This window comes from Haliotis cracherodii, unplaced genomic scaffold, assembly GCF_022045235.1.
Source record: "Haliotis cracherodii isolate W230 unplaced genomic scaffold, xgHalCrac1.p SCAF_10, whole genome shotgun sequence".
Lineage (NCBI taxonomy): Eukaryota > Metazoa > Mollusca > Gastropoda > Lepetellida > Haliotidae > Haliotis > Haliotis cracherodii.
Window position 1 is genome coordinate 38,127,245 of NW_027266265.1, and position 19,619 is coordinate 38,146,863.

Here is a 19,619-nt window from a genome sequence, read left to right on the forward strand (position 1 = left end):
ACGCTAATCCCAGCCCACTAATTCGCTAACTCAGTTTTTCAAAGGGTATTTAACATTACTCCCAGTTATTACAATAGATATTGTAGATGCATTAAAAGAGTTTTAATCATTAGTTTTTATGAATTATGTATTGAATACTCCATACATGAAATAAGTGCTTGAGAAATATATCGGCGAAAAAGAAAGTACACACTTGAAAATTGGATTTGACCAAAACATTACACACGTTATGAAAACGTTACTTAGCTGAAAACAATCGTCAAAAGACTGCAAGCTTAAGGTCCAAAACACAACTATAATAGCCGTTTCAAATACATCACTATTGAATAACCATTTCTTGTTCGTTTCATTTTAAACCACCATCAAACATGGGTTTATACTTTCTTTTGCCCGTCAGTTGGAAAAAAAGTGTTAAGAAACATTTAGCAATAGTAGTTCGGATGCACGCACGCACGCATGCACACACATGCACAGACACACACGTGTGTTTTTTTTGTATACCTGCAAACGGTGTGTTATTGTACTCGTTACAACGTTCATCAAATGTATCATTCGTGACCAACTCGTGTTATTCCGGGACAAGCCGAATAGCGACTCGTGCCCCTCTCATGGCCATTTTTGCGACCGGGTTCAGTCTTAGCGCAATCGGGCATTCCTAAAACAACTGTCAACTCGTTGCGTAATGGTTAACATGTATTTCCCCATATATTATATATATTTCATATGCAATTTAAAGCACATCTGGACATGCGGAATTATTCAGTATGATTGAACACATGTCACTGCGTCTTGTGTATATTTTTAGATGCAAGACATATGTAAAATCAAAAATTATTTCTGAGGGATTCTTTGACGAAGAACTTGAAATCATGCGCGCATTCTGATTGGTTTGTCGTATTTTTGCACATAACATTCATCGATAAGGGGACGAGTCTTCTTGCAGGTTACGGAAAGGGGCGAGTGGTGACGAATGCAGGTTACGGAAAGGGGCGAGTGGTGACGAATGCAAATGTATATGAAACGAGTAATCAATGGCGCCCAGACAGTGAAAATAAAAAATGGCGTTTGATGCTCGCCGATGTCAGCTAGCGTCAATCCCGTGCCTATGTGGCAGTGGGCTCTCAATCACTGAGTCCATGAGTCTTTGAAATCCGAGCCGATTCAAGGTAGCGACTTGAAATTGTCGTGACTAAGTAATCGCTGACGTTCATACCTCAATTAGATCGTAAATCATTTGCTTTTCAAACGAAACGAATCGAAGCAGTAAAGTCCTCTTTCACTCCGATATGCATACTTTCATGACTGCTCATGAAATTTATTCCGCCATTTTTGATGTCATTAAGATTTACACAACGAAAACATCCCTCGTGATGTATAGTGTATTCCAGACAACTAATGGTTAGATCACGTGACTGTAGTGCCAATTCCCATTCGTTTAAAGATTAATCAGCCAATCAAAAAGGATATTTGATTAGAAGATTGCTGGCTTGATAACTTCAATAGGTTCCATGTAATCTAACTCATCTTCGTGTGTGACTCGTCCCGCAGAGGGGGATCAATCATTGACTCCCCACACGGTGCTATCTTTGACTAACCATCACCAAATATTGACCGATCTTTGCCTCAAATTTAGAAATATTTATGTAAAGTTGAGAATTGTTATTTGTTGTATGGAAGTTAATTACCAATCGTAATGGACTTTGGTTCGTTGGAGTCCATCATAGGGCACTAAATGCCGGGTTGTGTGCGTGTCAACATTGAAAATCAGACATAAAATCATGGGCTATTGATCTGGTCGACACCGGCGGTGATGCTAGTGACCAGGCCTATCTCTTCCCAGCTCCCGTGGCCAGACTCCCCACTGTTTCAAAGCGCAATCATCACCTGGACTACCTTTAACTTCAAAGAGACGACCAGCGACATCAAAAGCAAGAATTACCCTCGCTGATTCATCTTGCACGATAAACTCCTCGTCAAATGTGTCTGTGACGTGAATGAATGCATTTGTCGCACGTGAGCTCGCGCGCCGTGCCGTAAATTAACGAAAATAGATATTGTGATCGGCAATGATGCTATGCTGAAACAAACGGTGGCATCAAAAGGAATAGATTAAATTGATAGGAAAACTTGTAATTTGGGACAATCTTCCCCTTACATTGGGTCCTGCGCCTGATCGTTTCTTGCTTTCTCCCTTTACAGCCACTACAAGGTAGATCCTAACATGAAAGTGGCGGCTTTCAGTAGAAGGTTTGGTCACTGGTCTATCACAGTCAATAAGTTGTGCGGGAAATGGTTTCTAATCGATCTCTGCCTGTATTACGGACTTTCTTTCCTGACCGTTGATTAAAGAGTACAGGGAACACACGCTTGTTTGAAGTTTATTTTGGCAGTATTATTCTGAAATTAGTGGTTAGGATGCCATTTCCTTTATTATCAAGCCTAATTCTCTAACTGAAATCAAACTCCGTTATGAGTTTCATCTTATTTGAAGATAATCTTTAAAGCTTTGGCAAAGATGAAACAAACGGCCGTTTCAATGTGACCATGGAAGAAGAAAGCATGCTTTAGATGGTGGCAGTTCTTATGGCGGAAGTGACGTCATAGCCAGGACCAACATAAACAAAACAGACTTCGATTGCACTTAATCAAGAATAGTTCAACAGATGAGGACAATGGGCATTAATATAAGTCTGAACGTTCAATTCCACTGCTATAATTTCTACTTTAGGTTGTGTTGCGACTCATGAAGATGACCTTGGCTGGTCTGGTGGCCATGTTCGGTGTATGCCCAGACACAGTAAAGAGTGCCTAGTGTGACAATGACACATCGTCTCCTCGTCAGTTTGGAGTACTTCGTTGCAAAACTGTCTGGCAGAAGAGTAAAGTGTTGTTACACTTGTTTCAAACTTGCCATGAAGGCCAATGGCCCGAACCTCACATATGCAACTTCACTGCGTGTTTTTTAAACATACATTCCTAAATTGGAGTTTATTGTATTGCAGTCGGCTGTAGCTACAATTGTCCCAAAGGTGTTGAAGATGAACTTGGCCGGTTTTTATTCATTGGCATGTCATTGTATTGATTGTAAACTCACTTATTTCTGCTAACTCAGTATCTGTGATAAGAAATCAAGTAGTTGCACTCGGGGCCTACAATATAATATGTGTGTGTGCGTGCGTGCGTGCGTGCGTGCGTGTATGTGTGTTTGAGTTGGGGGTGGGGCACGAGTATCATTTACCACTACTCCTTCATAGAACCCAGCCACCCCACCCCACCCCACCCCACCCCACGGTTGGAATGTGACATGGTCTGTCCCTAACACAGAGAAATTGTCCTAGTTTCCCACCTCGTTCTCACGGGCTGTTTCTGAGGATGACAAACGGTACAGGGTCTTTAATTCAGACCTATTTTTAGTTCAAGTATCACCTTCAGGTCCGTATTGCAACGTTAAGAAACGTCCTTGCACAGATTAAATTATTATTGTTGTTGTTGTTGCTGCTGCTGCTTGTCCAGCCACAGACAGGGCGTTGTTTGTTTGTTGTTCAACGCCGCACTCAGCAATATTCCAGCTATATGGCAGCGGTCTGTAAAATAATCGAGTCTGGACCAGATAATCCAGTAATTGACATCATGAGCCCCAATCGATGACATGCATCAACCAAGTCAGCCAGCCTGACAACCCGATCCCGTTAGTCGCCTTTTACGACAAGCATAGCCGCCTTTTATGGCAAGTATGGGTTGCTGAAGGCCTATTCTAACCCGGAATCTTCACGGGTCCTCAGGGTGTGCAAACGAGATTACAAATTGGTAAATTACAAAGAGCTTACAAGCGTTTCAAAACTGCGTTTGGAAATGCCTGCTCCACTCTGCTCATTACCGTGGTACTGAGAAATTGCGATCCTGTGTTCCTAAAGACGCCATGTTCACGAGGGGCGGTCGGGTAGCCTAGTGGTTATAGCGTTAGCTCGTGCCGAAGACCCGGGTTCAATTCCCAACATGGGTACAATGTGTGAAGCCCATTGGTGGTATCCCCCGCCGTGATATTGCTGAAATATTGCTAAAAGCGGCGTAAAACCATACTCACTCATGTGCTCATCACCTGTTGTGAGATACGCATTGATATGGTACATGGAGTATCGCCTATGATGCCTGGATAAATACACCGCCATCGAATACGTAACCATTTCGTGTTTGTTTCATCTTCAGCCTCCATCAAACATGGGTGTGTACTTTCTTTAGTCCAGTAGTGTATTTATTTGTACGCAAACAACGCATTCCCTGTGTTGTCATGTTTTGTTGAACATACGGTTTGATAATTATATAGATCGGGTTGGGTTTTGATGTGCATCACCCGTAATCACAGGCAGATGGCCAACATTACTTCACGAATAAAAATACTTCAATAAATAACTGTAAACTAATTTATGAATAAACCAAGCTGTGTTTTGATTTAAATGCTAAACAGTCTCGAGTCTTCTGAAAATGACAGACAATTTCAATGAAGAAAATCAGACGTTTCCCAAAAAACCCTGTAACGTCAAGTTCTCCAGATTCCCTCGTAACGATGTAATGCGATCGCTGTATGCTATTCACTTATCCTTTGAATTCCAAGTACGTTTCCCGAACATCAAAGAGATTATCACATCACAATACATAAATCATGGGCTTAAAGTTGACAGAGATAGAGAACGCTGGGTTCTTAAGTACATAAGTAAATTAGTATGTAGTCGTATGTATGTGTTGACCAGATCCTATATATAATGGACAGCTACAAAGAGCGGATAAACGTCTGGAGCAGTCGCTAGTCCATAAACCAGGATTATTGAAAATATTAATCCAGGTAATCAGATTCTTTGTGGGGATGATTTATTGTCGGCAACATCAAAGAACGAGAAATATAACAAATGTACCTCATTAGCTAGAGGATAAACAATGGCTGGACGTAAAACCCGCTGGTAGAAGCGGAGACGCAACATGGCGGCTGTCATGGTGGACTGTAGACGGGATCCCCGTGGTGTTATTATTTGTATAAATGTTCATGCATGAAGATGATAAAGCTGCGGCAGACTGAATGTTAAACAACATGTATATGTCCCCAGTGTCTTAATGCAATCGGTGCACAGAATAACAATTATATATTGAATGGAAAGTGTATTTTGTCGACTAGACCGATGCCATATACGAACCGAGAGGTCGATTATGGTCTGTAGTCATGAGCAGAGTTCTGTTGAGGAGGAATAATTGAATTTTATTAACATGGTAACTTGTAAAGGAAAACACAACATGCTGTCATGAAAAAAGCATTAACTTGGTTCATAGCTGGCAACCGCCTCCTTGGTCCAGTGGATAGAGCGTCTGCCCGGAGATCGGAAAGGTCGGCGGTTCGGTCCCTTGGCCGCGTAATACTATTGGAAGGCGGTATGATATGGTACTTGTTGTTGCCCTGCGTAGCGCTCGACATTAAGGGGTTAGACAAGAACTGGTCATGTACAGTGTCTGAGGATGGTATCCGTGTTAAACTGAGGCGTGGTATCTCAGTGGGCTGGCATTAAGCCCGGACTGGTTAAGCAGCGACACACACACCTACATGCACCTCGCCATGTAAGGGCAATGCTCTTGAACGTGACCTAGAACCCCATTTCACCTCACATATTCTGTGGCATGATATGTCCCTAGTATACCCTACTCAGACACAGTATAGGCGGGGAATCCGGGGTGATGAGTGAGCCTCACACGAAAGCTGGTCTTCATGTATTCTCAGCAGATGAAAAAATGTGATGAAATGTGTGAGAGATACGAGACGCACGCTCTTGTCCCTTATATCCAGTCTAACAAGTTACTGGAAATTTCCACAGTGCCATCACAACATAGAATATTCTACACATTTCTATAACACTCTATTACTGTCCAAGGTATTCCGGATGTTTACCCATTACTCTGGCATCTAAACATTGTAACTTCCTCAAAACTGCTTACATTAAATAGCACTACATGTAGTAATGTGTCTTCACGTGTTCTTGCTTTCCATTCAATCTGCACACCTGCTTGCTTCCTGTTCGATCTGCATACCCGCTTGCTTCCTTTTTTCAATCTGCATACCCGCTTGCTTCCTGTTCGATCTGCATACCCGCTTGCTTCCTGTTTGATCTGCATACGTTCTTGCTTCCCATGCAGTCTGCATACCCGCTTGCTTCCCATGCAATCTGCATACCCGCTTGCTTCCTGTTAAATCTGCATACCCTCTTGCTTCCTGTTCGATCTGCATACCCGCTTGCTTCCTTTTTTTGATCTGCATGCCCGCTTGCTTCCTGTTCGATCTGCATGCCCTTTTGCTTCCTGTTTGATCTCCATGCCCTCTTGCTTCCAATTTGATCTACATGCCCTCTTGCTTCCAATTCGATCTCCATGTCCTCTTGCTTCCAATTCGATCTCCATGTCCTCTTGCTTCCAATTTGATCTGCATGCCGGCTTACTTCCAATTTGATCTACACGTATGCTTGAACAACATTCGATCGTCTTTCCTTTCTTTTGGATCTACATGCCTGCTTGTTTCCCATTCTATCTACCCGCTTGCATGCTTGCTGATGTTTGTCTGCTTGCTTTCCTTTTGTTCCATTTCCTGGCACGCTTGGTAATAATTATTTCTACAGATGCGTCTAATGTCTAATGACCACCTGCCAGTCCATTTATCAGTTTAATATGTCGAATGTTCTGTAAATGTAAGGTTCATTTTATAGGCCTTAATTAAGTATCATTCGTCATTCAATGAAATAAATGCATATACACACCATTCCATCTTCTGTGTGTCCCCTGCATGGAATTCGTTTACACGACCAGCGCAGCATGTCATTCCATGAGATTAAAGACCACTGGTAATGGCGCTGCCCTGTCAGCCTGTGATGGGCCGTCTCGAGAACAGGACCGGCGTGTCAACACTCCGAGGACTGTAACACGGACCAGCTGAAAGGCAAACATGGTCGCTATCACTGCTTGACGTTTTGTACATGAAGCGTGTCTCAGACCGTCTTGTTTTCTCTGATCTCAGAAGTTCAAACCTTAATAAACGATTGTGAAATAAAGACTTGCTGATCATGAAGAGCTTTTTGGTCCATCACGAAACCCTAGTGAAAAAGCCTCCCCTTTAAGTTGATCATTTATGTTTGAAAACTGACCTTTGGGAAATTTATTTCAAAACTAATCATCGAGTTCAAAGCCTTTGAAACTGTTTTCTTAGATCCGATCATAACATAGCCGACACGTGATACAAATTTAATTCACGGCGCGAAAACAAACAGAACACGGCGTTCGCCATTTGAAGACACGTAATCGGAAAAGTGATTACTTGAATACGGCTGTTTTCCCCACAGATACAGTTTGAGCAACGCACGGAAAGACGTGTGTTATTAAAACCGGGGCTTAAGTTTGCCTGGGTCGTGTCCCGCCGATGCTGGTCTTGAAGTCCTGGCGGCCATATTTGCTATGATACGAACACCTAATCACTACTGTTACATCGTCGCTTAGATAATTGTGGGCATATTTTTCATGTTCTTTGCGGACTAGTTATCAATTAACAGATTCAATATTACAGGCGAGGCCTAACTATGTGCTTTCCCTTCTCGGCACACAGAGACGGAAAGAGATCGTCTGCTCCTTTCATCAATAAACAACCACGTGGTACACTCGAGATGAAAGATAAACAGTGGCGCGTGCAGCGCACGTTCTCTCTTGTAGAAGGCACCCCCGTTTCACGATATCGTCACATACATTTTGGAGTATTGATCAGGACGGGACTTATTAATTAGCGGCGGTGGCAAATCACAACTTTGCAAAGCCCTTTGTAAATTTGGCGATTTCTCTTTGAACAAAAGCCGAGGACCGAAGATCAAAGGTTACGATTCCTTTCATGTTTCAGTGTCGTTGGTGCTTGGTTCTAGAAACGATGATGGCATGGACTAGCCCGCCCATCCTAGCCTTGCTTCCCCGACACGGGCGTGCCCAGAAAGCAATGCATGTTTAAGTTCTTGGTATCAAAGACGTCAGTTTGGTATTAAGTTGTCTGTGGCTTGAAAAGTTCCCGTATGTCACGAAAAAACTTTCGATTGAATAATTCCGAATCTCTGGTGAAATACTTCAGAGGAAGGCTAAGTGTTTCCGAAATATTGAAACTGTCTTGTGTATTAGCGTACTTGAACGTGGGATTGTCTGTCTTAGATCTGTGGACAGAGCTGCCTAATTGATTGTAATTACCTGTTACCAGTGGTTTCTGTAGCAATTTCTTCCAATCTGAATGAAAACAGTTTTCCGGTGCTGTCCGTACCTTCAGAGATTCCAAACTCTGTGATATTTAACAGCACAAACGAATTTACAACATTCAAACAGATGTTTTCATTGTTTTTGTTGTTGGCTTTTTAGAGTGGGAAAAGAGTAGCGTTTCGGAAAATATCAGCTGGTTTCACCTCATACGTTGAATACAATAGAGAATTAATCTGATTTCATAGCCCATCTCCCGAAACTACTGATTCTGTCAAGTTCAAAGTAAGATAGTGAGTTACGGAATGATTGAGTGTTCTTTCACGCCTCCGTCATGCAGCAATACGGCTTCCTCTAAATAAGGGACTCTGGGCCAGACAAACAGAAACAGCAAGAATGAGCAACGATCCACGCAATATGGGAACGATGACACTCTGTTGACGATAAAAGGGCCTGATACTACTACTACTACTACTACTACTACGACTCTGGGCCAGACAAACAGAAACAGCAAGAATGAGCAACGATCCACGCAATATGGGAACGATGACACTCTGTTGACGATAAAAGGGCCTGATACTACTACTACTACTACTACTACTACTAATAATAATAATAATAATAATAGCAAACAGAAACAGCAAGAATGAGCAACGATCCACGCAAAGGGGGAACGAAGACACCCTGATGACGATCAAAGGGTCTGATAATAATAATGATACATTTGTATTGCGCTTTGCGATGTCGAATATCATGCTCAAAACGCACATAGGATAGCTTATAGAAAGGCTTGACGTAATAGGTATGGTTCGAAGTTCTGAGTGAGTGAGTGAGTATGATTTTACGCCGTTTGTATCAATTTTCTAGAAATATCACGGCGGGGGACACCAGGCATGGGCTTCACACAGTGTACCCATGTGGGGAATTGAACCCGGGTCTTCGGCACGAGCGAACGCTTTAACCACTAGGCTACCCGACCGTCCCTAGAAAGGTTCCGAATGCAGAGTGGATGAACAGTTGCGGAAGTCTACGGGAGAATAACTCCACCCAGAAGCTGCAGCATGGGGGGAAAATCTGTCCATAACCGGCCAGCTAAACCTTGAGCACAACAAACACTCCGTGTTCAGGATGGAACGTAGGGCGGCAATAAGTGATAATAACACGTGGCATACAAGTAACTGACTTCCGGTATATGCTAAAATAGACATTATATAATAAATAAACGTTTATACTGTGAAAGCCGTTATCACGCCTTTCGGGCCCACACTATTCAGAAAGCGAATAATTATAATAGATAATCAAAGAGACAGTACTCGATAACAAGACAGGAAGTGAGCAGGGCTCACTAATACCCCCCCCCCCCCCCCCCCCCCGACTCCCAACATATTGCTAAGATCAAAACATGGAAAATGCAATATTTTCTCAGAAGATTCAATTATCGAAACTTTGAACTGCACCTTTCCTGTTGTTATATAAACTGTACCCCAAATTGGAAAAGAATCCATGTAGTCGCTCTTACGTCATAGGTCGTACAAATGTTGAAGTAAAAATTCTAAGTTGATGAAAAACATCATATTTTTGTAAAAAGATACACATATTGAAATCAAACTTTGCATTGCACCTCTTCTATAAATATGGAAACTATTCCCTTAATTTGAAGCGAATCCATGGAGTAGTTTTAAAGTTTCAGTCAAAAAATTCTAAGTAAAAAAAATGATAGCTGTATTTCTTTCAGAAAATCCAAATATTGAAAACAAACTTCGAACTGCACCTCTATAGAAACTGTACCCCCATTTGGAAAAGAATCCATGAAGTAGTTTTCAAGTTTGTCTTAAATACCACACACGTGCGAGAGAAATTCTGTGCGAAGTTATTGATAAGAGGAGTGGAGATGGTGACGTCACTTCCTATATCTTAATGGCAGCCAATAGGCCCAGGGTATTTATCATAATTATACTACTCAACTTTTGATAGGGATAATCAGTTATGTTAGATATATTGAAATACCATACACTTGACATATTGTGAGAATCAGTTATGTGTATCACGGAAAGACAAACGTATCCCTATAAGAAAGGTTTAGTATGAAAGTATGGCTATATAATATGCTGGAAAGTTCAACATTTTTTTCGAGTCTTTGAAATAAAAAACTGTCACAGAAATTCTGCCGACGCAGACATCTGACCAGTACATCTGATTAGGTGAAACTAATGCATATTTTCCTGCACAAAAAATCTAAATTTCTACTTTAATTATTTAACATTATTTAAATTGGTTATACTTATATCAGTGAAAAATCAGTGGAACAGTCTCCAGTCTTCTGGTCGGAGTGAGGGAACACGTGGTCCAGCCGTTGCGCGCAAGATACCATGATCGGGGTTCGAATCCCAGATCCCGAGATTTATCTTTGGTTTGACAGTGCCATAGATCTGCAGCGGATTGCCTGACCTATTAACCTGCCACGCCGTGATGTACACTTCCAAGTAAAAGAAAGTAATTTAATTCCACACCAATGTTTGATTGTGGCTAAAAAATAGAAAAAGAAATGGTTATTTGATGGTGGTGTATTTGATACGGGTCTCATAGTTGAGTTTTAGACCTGAAGTTTGCAGTATTTCGACGACTGTTTTCAGCTTCGAAACATTTTGGGAACTTTTGTAATATTTCGGTCAAATCCAATTTTCAAGTGCATACGTTCTTTTGCCTTGCAGTTTAAATAAAATATTATTCAAAGCGGCGTTAAACCGCTTAAACTCACTCACTCACTCCTTACCCTTCAGCCCGGTCCTCTATTTCACGACTTCCGGTTCCGCTCTACCGATGCATTTGCGCGCGTTGGGACATTAGGTGCCCATAACATTTATTGCAGACATCTTACACGAGGGCTAAGTCAGGATGCAGTCAGCCGTCTTCAGTGGCCCCAGACAACGACGCAATCAATGGCCCACCACGGGATTGACCGTCACAAGCAATACTGTCGCCGTATTTACCAGAGATCCCAATACAATGAGTGCTAGAATGTTGGATTACACTGACGTAGTCGACTAACGGCGACAAACCATTGGTTGATAGAGTGAGCGTCGAGGAATAATATCACACCAACAATCCTCATTAGTAGTGAGTGGGCATCGGTGGACCCGTCGTCTAAGGTGCCGCGATTCGCTGTGCAGAGTTGCGTCCCTTGGGCACGCCAGAAACCTATGGTTGTGGGTTCGAATCCCGGTTCGCCCCGATTATGTTTCTAGGTTTGTCAGCACCATACCCGTGCTCGTGGGTTTCACCGAAGTGGTAAACGTCTGAGACCTGCATCATTTCGGGCTTTCCTCCCACATTAAGCTGTCACGCCGTGATATAACTTGAATACTGTTAAAAGCGGCGTTAAACCCAACTCACTCATTAGTAGTGAGTGGGTTGGACTTAAGGCCGCTCTGAACAGTATTTCAGTGATAAGCATCGGATACTTGAAAGCTATTTGGGGTCGGGATAACGAAGGAAGATTATTAACATCAGACATTTCAATCTTTAAACATGACACTTTCCATTTAATGTTCATCAGTTCCAATTCGGAAGAAAGCCGATTCACCCTGCAAACATGTTTAACTATACTCGCCTGGTCGTCTGACATGGCAAATGACCGAAATTTAGGGAACCCCGAAAAATTTATATCACAAATCAGGGACCGGGGGCATAATCTAAATTTCAGAAATTTGAAACAACTATTTAAACCTCAAACTTAACTGCTTAACCTTATGTTTGTTTCAACATATGTACGCTCAAAGTAAATTTCAGTTCATATTTTAAACCTATTACTTAAGATTCCTGAAAATTGAACATATAAAATCATGTTCTTGATTGAAATGAGTTGGGTTTCATGTCGTATTACTACAATAACGAGGGAGGCGATATGTCTTGGGGCATATTTAGTCATTACATTAAACGGGATGAACTGCAATGGCTCGTCCCAGAAAACTTTGAGTCAGTATCATGCCGATCTTATTTTTTATCATGTTTTATCAATCGCGCTAAATAACAAACTCAGCGTCTGTCGAGTGCTTTTGGTGGACTTAAGGAGCCATTTCCTCAATATTGCTTCGTGGCACAGGGAATAATTCTGTTTTCTTTTATATTCCAATTCCACCATCACATTGTAACAGGATGTACAGCTAGGTCTGTTGGAACCAGGGGACATGGGTAGCATATTAAACTGACGGGGAAAATAAAGTTGACACCCATGTTTGATGGTGGCTAAATATGACACATAAAAGAAAGAGTATTCGATGGTGATGTTTGTTTGTTTGTTTGTGTGCTTGATTGTTAACGCCGCACTCAGCAATATTTCAGCTATATGACGGCAGTCTGCAAATAATCGAGTCTGGACCAGACAATCCAGTGATTGGCATCATAAGCATTGATCCACACAATTGGTATTTGATGCGGATATCATAGCTGTATTGTAGACCTTATGTTTGCTGTGTTTCGGTGACTTTTCAGCCTTGTAACGTTTTGATAGCGTTTGTAACTGTTTGTCAAATCCAAGTTTATACTTTCTTTTACCCGGCAATTTCGTTAAAGCTTTGTTTTGGCACTCCAAACCCGGTTTCGATTCTCTCCGTGTGTCAAGCCTGGAATATTTCTAAACGTGAAAACGTGAAAGTAAACGTTTCACTCCCCTGCAAGTCCAACCCTAATTATGTTATGCCATACTTGTCGACATTAACGTCTTTCAATGGCGTGGTACAAGATCGGATTAGTCTAACTTCCAAAACGTCCGGAATTTAATGCCTTAATGTCCTCCGTGTTAAGGATTAACAGTACATCAAACAGTTTCTATCAAAGCCGTCATCAAAGATAAAGCAAATATTTCTCAATTTGTAACAAGTGTTTCTGCAGCCGGTCCCACAATCAAGTCTGGCGTATGTTTCCCCACAAAACATTTAACCTTCACTGAAACGCGTGTCGACTCGGTCTCAGACAATTAAGAACAACATGATCCATGATGCAATGCTAATGAAACAATGGTTCCGTAAACAAACGAGTCTAAGCTACTAATCCACGCAACTGAAGTACCGCCATGAAACAGGAAGTCAATGAGGAACTTACACAAAGGTTCTGAGCATGTGTAGAACTTCATTTCCGGCCAATTTTACGTTTTTGCCTTCGCCCGTACAATCACACATCGACAACACGTCATTCGACTGCAAACAACGAGGAGGTACATTTTCCATATCAAAGATATCTATTTCACCTCACAAGAGGCATCAAAGAACTGTTTCCAGGAGAGAGTCGGACTGATTTGCTTTCGTTGCCGATCAGTGGTATCTCGGCTTTGTTCCTCGCCTGTGATCGGTTGGTTTGCTCTGTCCGTCCAATAATCATGTAATTGAGATTCAGTCCATAATCCCGCGCTTAATTTGTCAAAGTGAAATATCAATATGATTTAGAATTGTGCTTCCGATTGTTAGACTAAGTTCGTAAGATCGCCATCGTTTGAACATGTATTCCATGATGTTAGCGAGAATGTCAAAGAAGTTAGCGTCGTGTGAGCTGTTTGATGGAGGGACAATGTCTTCTCTAACATTAAAGGTGGCGGCGGCAGGAACACACGACGCATTGATGAGCGCACGCTGGTCTACTGTTATTAACATCATTGACTTGTTTCATCATAATCTGCCTTGAATAAAGATTAAAACATTATCCTGCCATCTTTGTTGTCGGCGGGGAAGACTCCCTGCTCCCAGCATTCATCTTCATCATCATTGTTGTCAGTGGCAACTGCCTCCTGCTTTCAATTCACCATCATGCTCTGTGATCAGTCGTGAGGGAATATCCTTCGTGTATGTTCCTGCATTAACAGATTGCAGGTTATGTCGTTTCACATGTATGTAATTAACTGTCAGTGAGCCAAGTTTTCATGCAGTGGAAGACGGTTGGCGTGCGTGGCGTGTGTGAGTGGGTTGGGTTTAACGTTGAACATTATGATTTTATCACGGAGTGTTGGTTTATGTGAAACCTCAGTGTGATGCAGCGTTTAGCATGGTTGTGAGTGAGTATTGTTTTAAGCCGTTTAGCACTATTTCAGCATATCACGACGGGGGACACCCGAAATGGTCTTCACACAGGACACCAATGTGAGGAATCGAACCCGGGTCTTCGGCGCGACAAGCGAATGCCCACATGGTGCTGACAGACCAAGGATACTTTTACAAGTATAACGTGTTTATTTTTCTAAGCATTTATAATGTTTTGCATAACAATATATTCATACAAATAAAATATGACAGCTTGATCAAAGCTTATTGAAATTATGAGAAAATAATATTTCAAGGATTAATATTTTTCGTAAATAACCCAAAAGAACATCTTCTTTGGATATGCTTATCGGACTTTACATTTTTTACGATATCCAATGTTTCAATTCTTGACAAAGGATCATGGGGATATTGTGGGTCCGAACCCAAGACTAGCGGATCCACGGGGACGCAGATCAGCACACTGTTTAAGGCCGACTAGGTCGCTGAGCAAGAAACAAAGATCCTTGAAGACCATCGTTCTTAAACTAGAGAAAGAAACATTAGTGTATAGCTACACAACAATCTTGTTATATGTGGTAAATCATTCGTGCTTTTCTTTACAAAAGACTGGTTCACTGTCACCGAGTTTCAGTCAGTGCTGTGTATCCCGAGAGGATAGTGTATATGTTTCGCGTGCGTCAATATATTTTTATATATCCCCGTGGCGGTTTCCGGTTGGAATTGGTAGCCAGAAACCCATGCTTGTAGTAAGAGGCTGACGTGGTTGATGCGTGTCACCGTTCCCCATTGTGCAGATCGTTCATGATGTCAATCACTGGATTGTCTGGTCGAGACTTGATTATTTACACACCGCTGTCATATAGCTGGCGTGTGGCGTTAAACAACAAACAAACAGACTCCAGACTCCAATATTTACAGACTGCAGTCATATACATGTAAACTGGAATATTTCTGAGTACGGCGTTGACAACGCACGCACGCATGCACGCACGCACGCACGCAACCACACTAGCGTCCGCGTTGATACCAAATGTGATCCTCAGGAGGCCATACTCAGATGTTAATATACATTACTGTAATCTGTCGGAAAATATTATGATTGAGATAGTTTCGTGATGAAATATAATTAAAACAATTTTTCACATATAATTTCCTAACCAAATCCTAATAATTCACCGAGATCGTCACTGCGCTAAAGATGCCATCTCGATGATGTTAGCACCACACAAACTTGTGAACTAGGAGCAAGTTCGGTACAATCTGAGACGTGAAATTTGCGTGCAAATGCCAACAATTAGCCAAATAGTTCGTCACATGCCTTGTCTGCTGACCATATCGGGTCAGTTGGGCAGTCTAGTGGTTAAAGCGTGCAATATTTTGTGAAGCCTATTTCTGGTATCCCCCTGTCATGGTATTGCTGGAATAATAATCGCAGCGTCCATGCTTACTCACTCCGATCAGATCACATACACCATATTTCCTCTATTAGACTCCGGGCCTCTAATAGACGCCGGCCTCTAATAGAAGCCGGGTCAATTGTTCAGTGCAAAAAATAGACGCCGGGCCTCTAATAGACGCCGGATCAATCAATTGATACAGTTAATTATCCCTAATGATTGAGATATATCTATGGATATCTACGAACCCAAAATATTTCCATTTCGTGACGATTCGGGACATTCGTGGTCATAGTGAAATGGGGGTATTAATAGAAGCCGGGCCTCCAATAGACGCCGGGCCTCCAATAGACGCCGGGTCAAAGGCTTGGCCGAAATAAATAGAAGGCCGGGCGTCTAATAGAAGAAATACGGTAATCATGTATCTTATTTCAGCAAGGTGACGAAATGCCCCGTGCCTACGTGCGGGCACACCCGCATTTTATTTTGGAAAAAAATCTTTATTTCTGTATAAATTACCACCAAAGACAATAGATAGACCTTAATTGTGCACACACCCCTCCCCCTTTTCAAAAAAGCTGTATCCGCCCATGTTTACTATAGAAAAGTTGCTAACGAGAGACTGTGTCTTCCCACATCAAGATGGTGGAGTACCTGGTGGACAAACCTCCACAGCATTATTTTTGGTGCAAATTACGACAACACCAGCTTTGTGCATCTCGGGGTTAATGTAAAATATGTCCACATAAACATGGCAAGACCGTGTGTTGATGGGACAATGTCTGGCCCCCTATCTCTATCTCAGACAATGGCGTTAATGTCTTGTTTCAAACACAACGTTTACAAACACGACTATCGATTGTCTCCGCTTCCATGGAAGGAATAGCTGTTTACACCGCTTATCCAGGCCGATTCTCGATACTGAAAGCTTACTAATTTCCTAAGTTCGTTATCACTAGCTTTGAAGTATACAGACGCGGCTAACATCAAAGGATATATACACTTTGATGAATAAGAGAATAAAAGTACCTCAAAGTCCTTAAAATTCGATATACGAACTAAACAATACAGGGCCGCGGTGAAGATAATTAAACAATATGGATGCGTTTACAAATCACTTTAATAGACTTTGTACGTTAGACTATATTCGTGTTGACAGACGGTGAAGTGGTTCTTGTGTTCTTTATCCGTTAGGTGGCCAATGGGTTCATGCTAATTCTGAAATCGATATTACAATTAATACAACTGAAAAAACGTTACACCCGATTTTTTTAAAATTTGAGTATAGTTTATTTGTCAAGGGTGGTGGGTATTGCAACACACACCCATCCAGTTGTGGCTGCTCTTTAATTTCTTTTAAGTAGTATACTAGTATATATAAATGGGGTCGGTCAAAAGTATGTGCCCATATTAAAACATTCTTGTTTTATTATCTCCGTTTGCCATGAAAGGTTTCGCATAACATAGTGTGTGGCTATCAAATATGATCCTCTTACTGGTGATTCAATTCTCCTTAGAGAAATAATGTTTATTTAAAATCGCCGTGATGAAACGAGAACAAGCACATCAAAGGCTCTTGAAAAATGGCCCTTTACTGAATTGTCAAACATGATACCTGTCCGCGTCTTTTTTAATAAATCGATTGGAATTAATCAGGTATAGCAACACTTATCAAGTCCTAGTACCAAAGAATAGCTATGTGAAAATCATTAACATTGTATACCTGATAATAAAACATTTAAATAACACACAAGTAAGGATTATGGGGACCGAAAGTTCATATTCTAATGTGTTTCATTAGAAATACTCGTCTAATCAATAACTAATAATATTTCCAGAAAAATAAAACAAAAATTGGATTGTCTGTAAGAGGACAAATAGAAAGCAAAAACTTAAAGTAAATTTAAGAAAACATCGGTATGACATTCAAACAATCTTTAAACAAAGAGAAATATTTACATATGCTTAAACAATTTATTATTTTGTGTTCATGGGAAAATGTCAGTTCATCAAATACTACTTCAAATTAATAAAAAGAAAATGCACGGATAATTGAAACTTACTGTCTGAGTTAAATGTAAAAACACAAACCCGGCATCTGAAAACGCATGCGTAATGAGTATATCGAAAGGTCATTTTTCCAGTAAGACTAAACGGTTAATTGCTCACGTTTATGGAACCCTTTTAAAGGGAAACTGTCGCTTCTTCGTGTTTAGGTTGGTTGTAAATATGATCCATAAATATATGTTCGGAGTACCACTCTTAACGTGATGATTCCGGGGTAGAATAGGTCTTCAGCGACCCATGCTTACCGTAAAAGGCGACTATGCTTGTCGTAAGAGGCGACTAACGGGATCGGGTGTTCAGGCTCGCTGACTTAGCTGATGTATGTCATCGTATCCAAGTTACGTAGATCGATGCTCATGATGTCAATCACTGGATTGTCTGGTCCAGACTCGATTATTTACAGCCCGCCGTTATATAGCTTGAATATTGCCGAGTGCGGCGTTAAACAACAAACACAAAGGATAATCCGAGGTGTTTCGGGTTTCAGACGGTTACAACTTCAATGAAACCCACGAGTACGGGTATAGTTCTGACAAACCGAGCGTCAAAAGCAGGGTACATCTAGAGGTCGAATCCTTAATTACAGGTGTCAAGCAAGCCAGCTGTGCAGAGTGAATTGCGTCACCCTTTAATAACCGTCCCCACCATTGTCAATGTCACCGTTACCGCATTACCGTTAACTTCCAATAACCGTCACCATCACAATCATTATCCCCAACAATGTCACATTAATACCGTTACCTTATAACAAACGTCACTATCATTATCGATATCACCGCCATCTCACATCAGTAATCGTTACCTTCAATTAACCGTCACTATCATTATCATCACCATCGAACATCAATATCGTTACCTTCAAATAACCGTAACAATCATTGTCGATATCACCACCATCTCACAACATTATCGTTACCTAACCGTCACTATCACTATCGATATCACCACCATCGCACATCTATACCGTTACCTTCAAATAACCGTCACTATCATTATCGATATCACCACCATCGCACATCTATATCATTACCTTCAAATAACCGTCACTATCGATATCACCACCATCTCACATCGGTATCGTTACCTTCAAATAACCGTCACTATCATTATCGATATCACCACCATCTCACATCGGTAATCGTTACCTTCAATTAACCGTCACTATCATTATCGATATCACCACCATCTCACATCGGTATCGTTACCTTCAAATAACCGTCACTATCATTATCGATATCACCACCATCTCACATCGGTATCGTTACCTTCAAATAACCGTCACTATCATTATCGATATCACCACCATCTCACATCGGTAATCATTACCTTCAATTAACCGTCACTATCATTATCGATATCACCACCATCTCACATCGGTATCGTTACCTTCAAATAACCGTCACTATCATTATCGATATCACCACCATCTCACATCGGTATCGTTACCTTCAAATAACCGTCACTATCATTATCGATATCACCACCATCTCACATCGGTATCGTTACCTTCAAATAACCGTACCTATCATTGTCGATATCACCACCATCTCACAACATTATCGTTACCTTCAAATAACCGTCACAATCATTATCGATATTACCACCATCTCACAACAATATTGTTACCTTCAAATTACCGTCACTATCATTGTCGATATCACACAACCTCACAGCAATGTTGTTACCTTCAAATAACCGTCACTATCATTATCGATATCACCACCATCTCACATCGGTATCATTACCTTCAAATAACCGTCACTATCGATATCACCACCATCTCACATCGGTATCGTTACCTTCAAATAACCGTCACTATCATTATCGATATCACCACCATCTCACATCGGTATCGTTACCTTCAAATAACCGT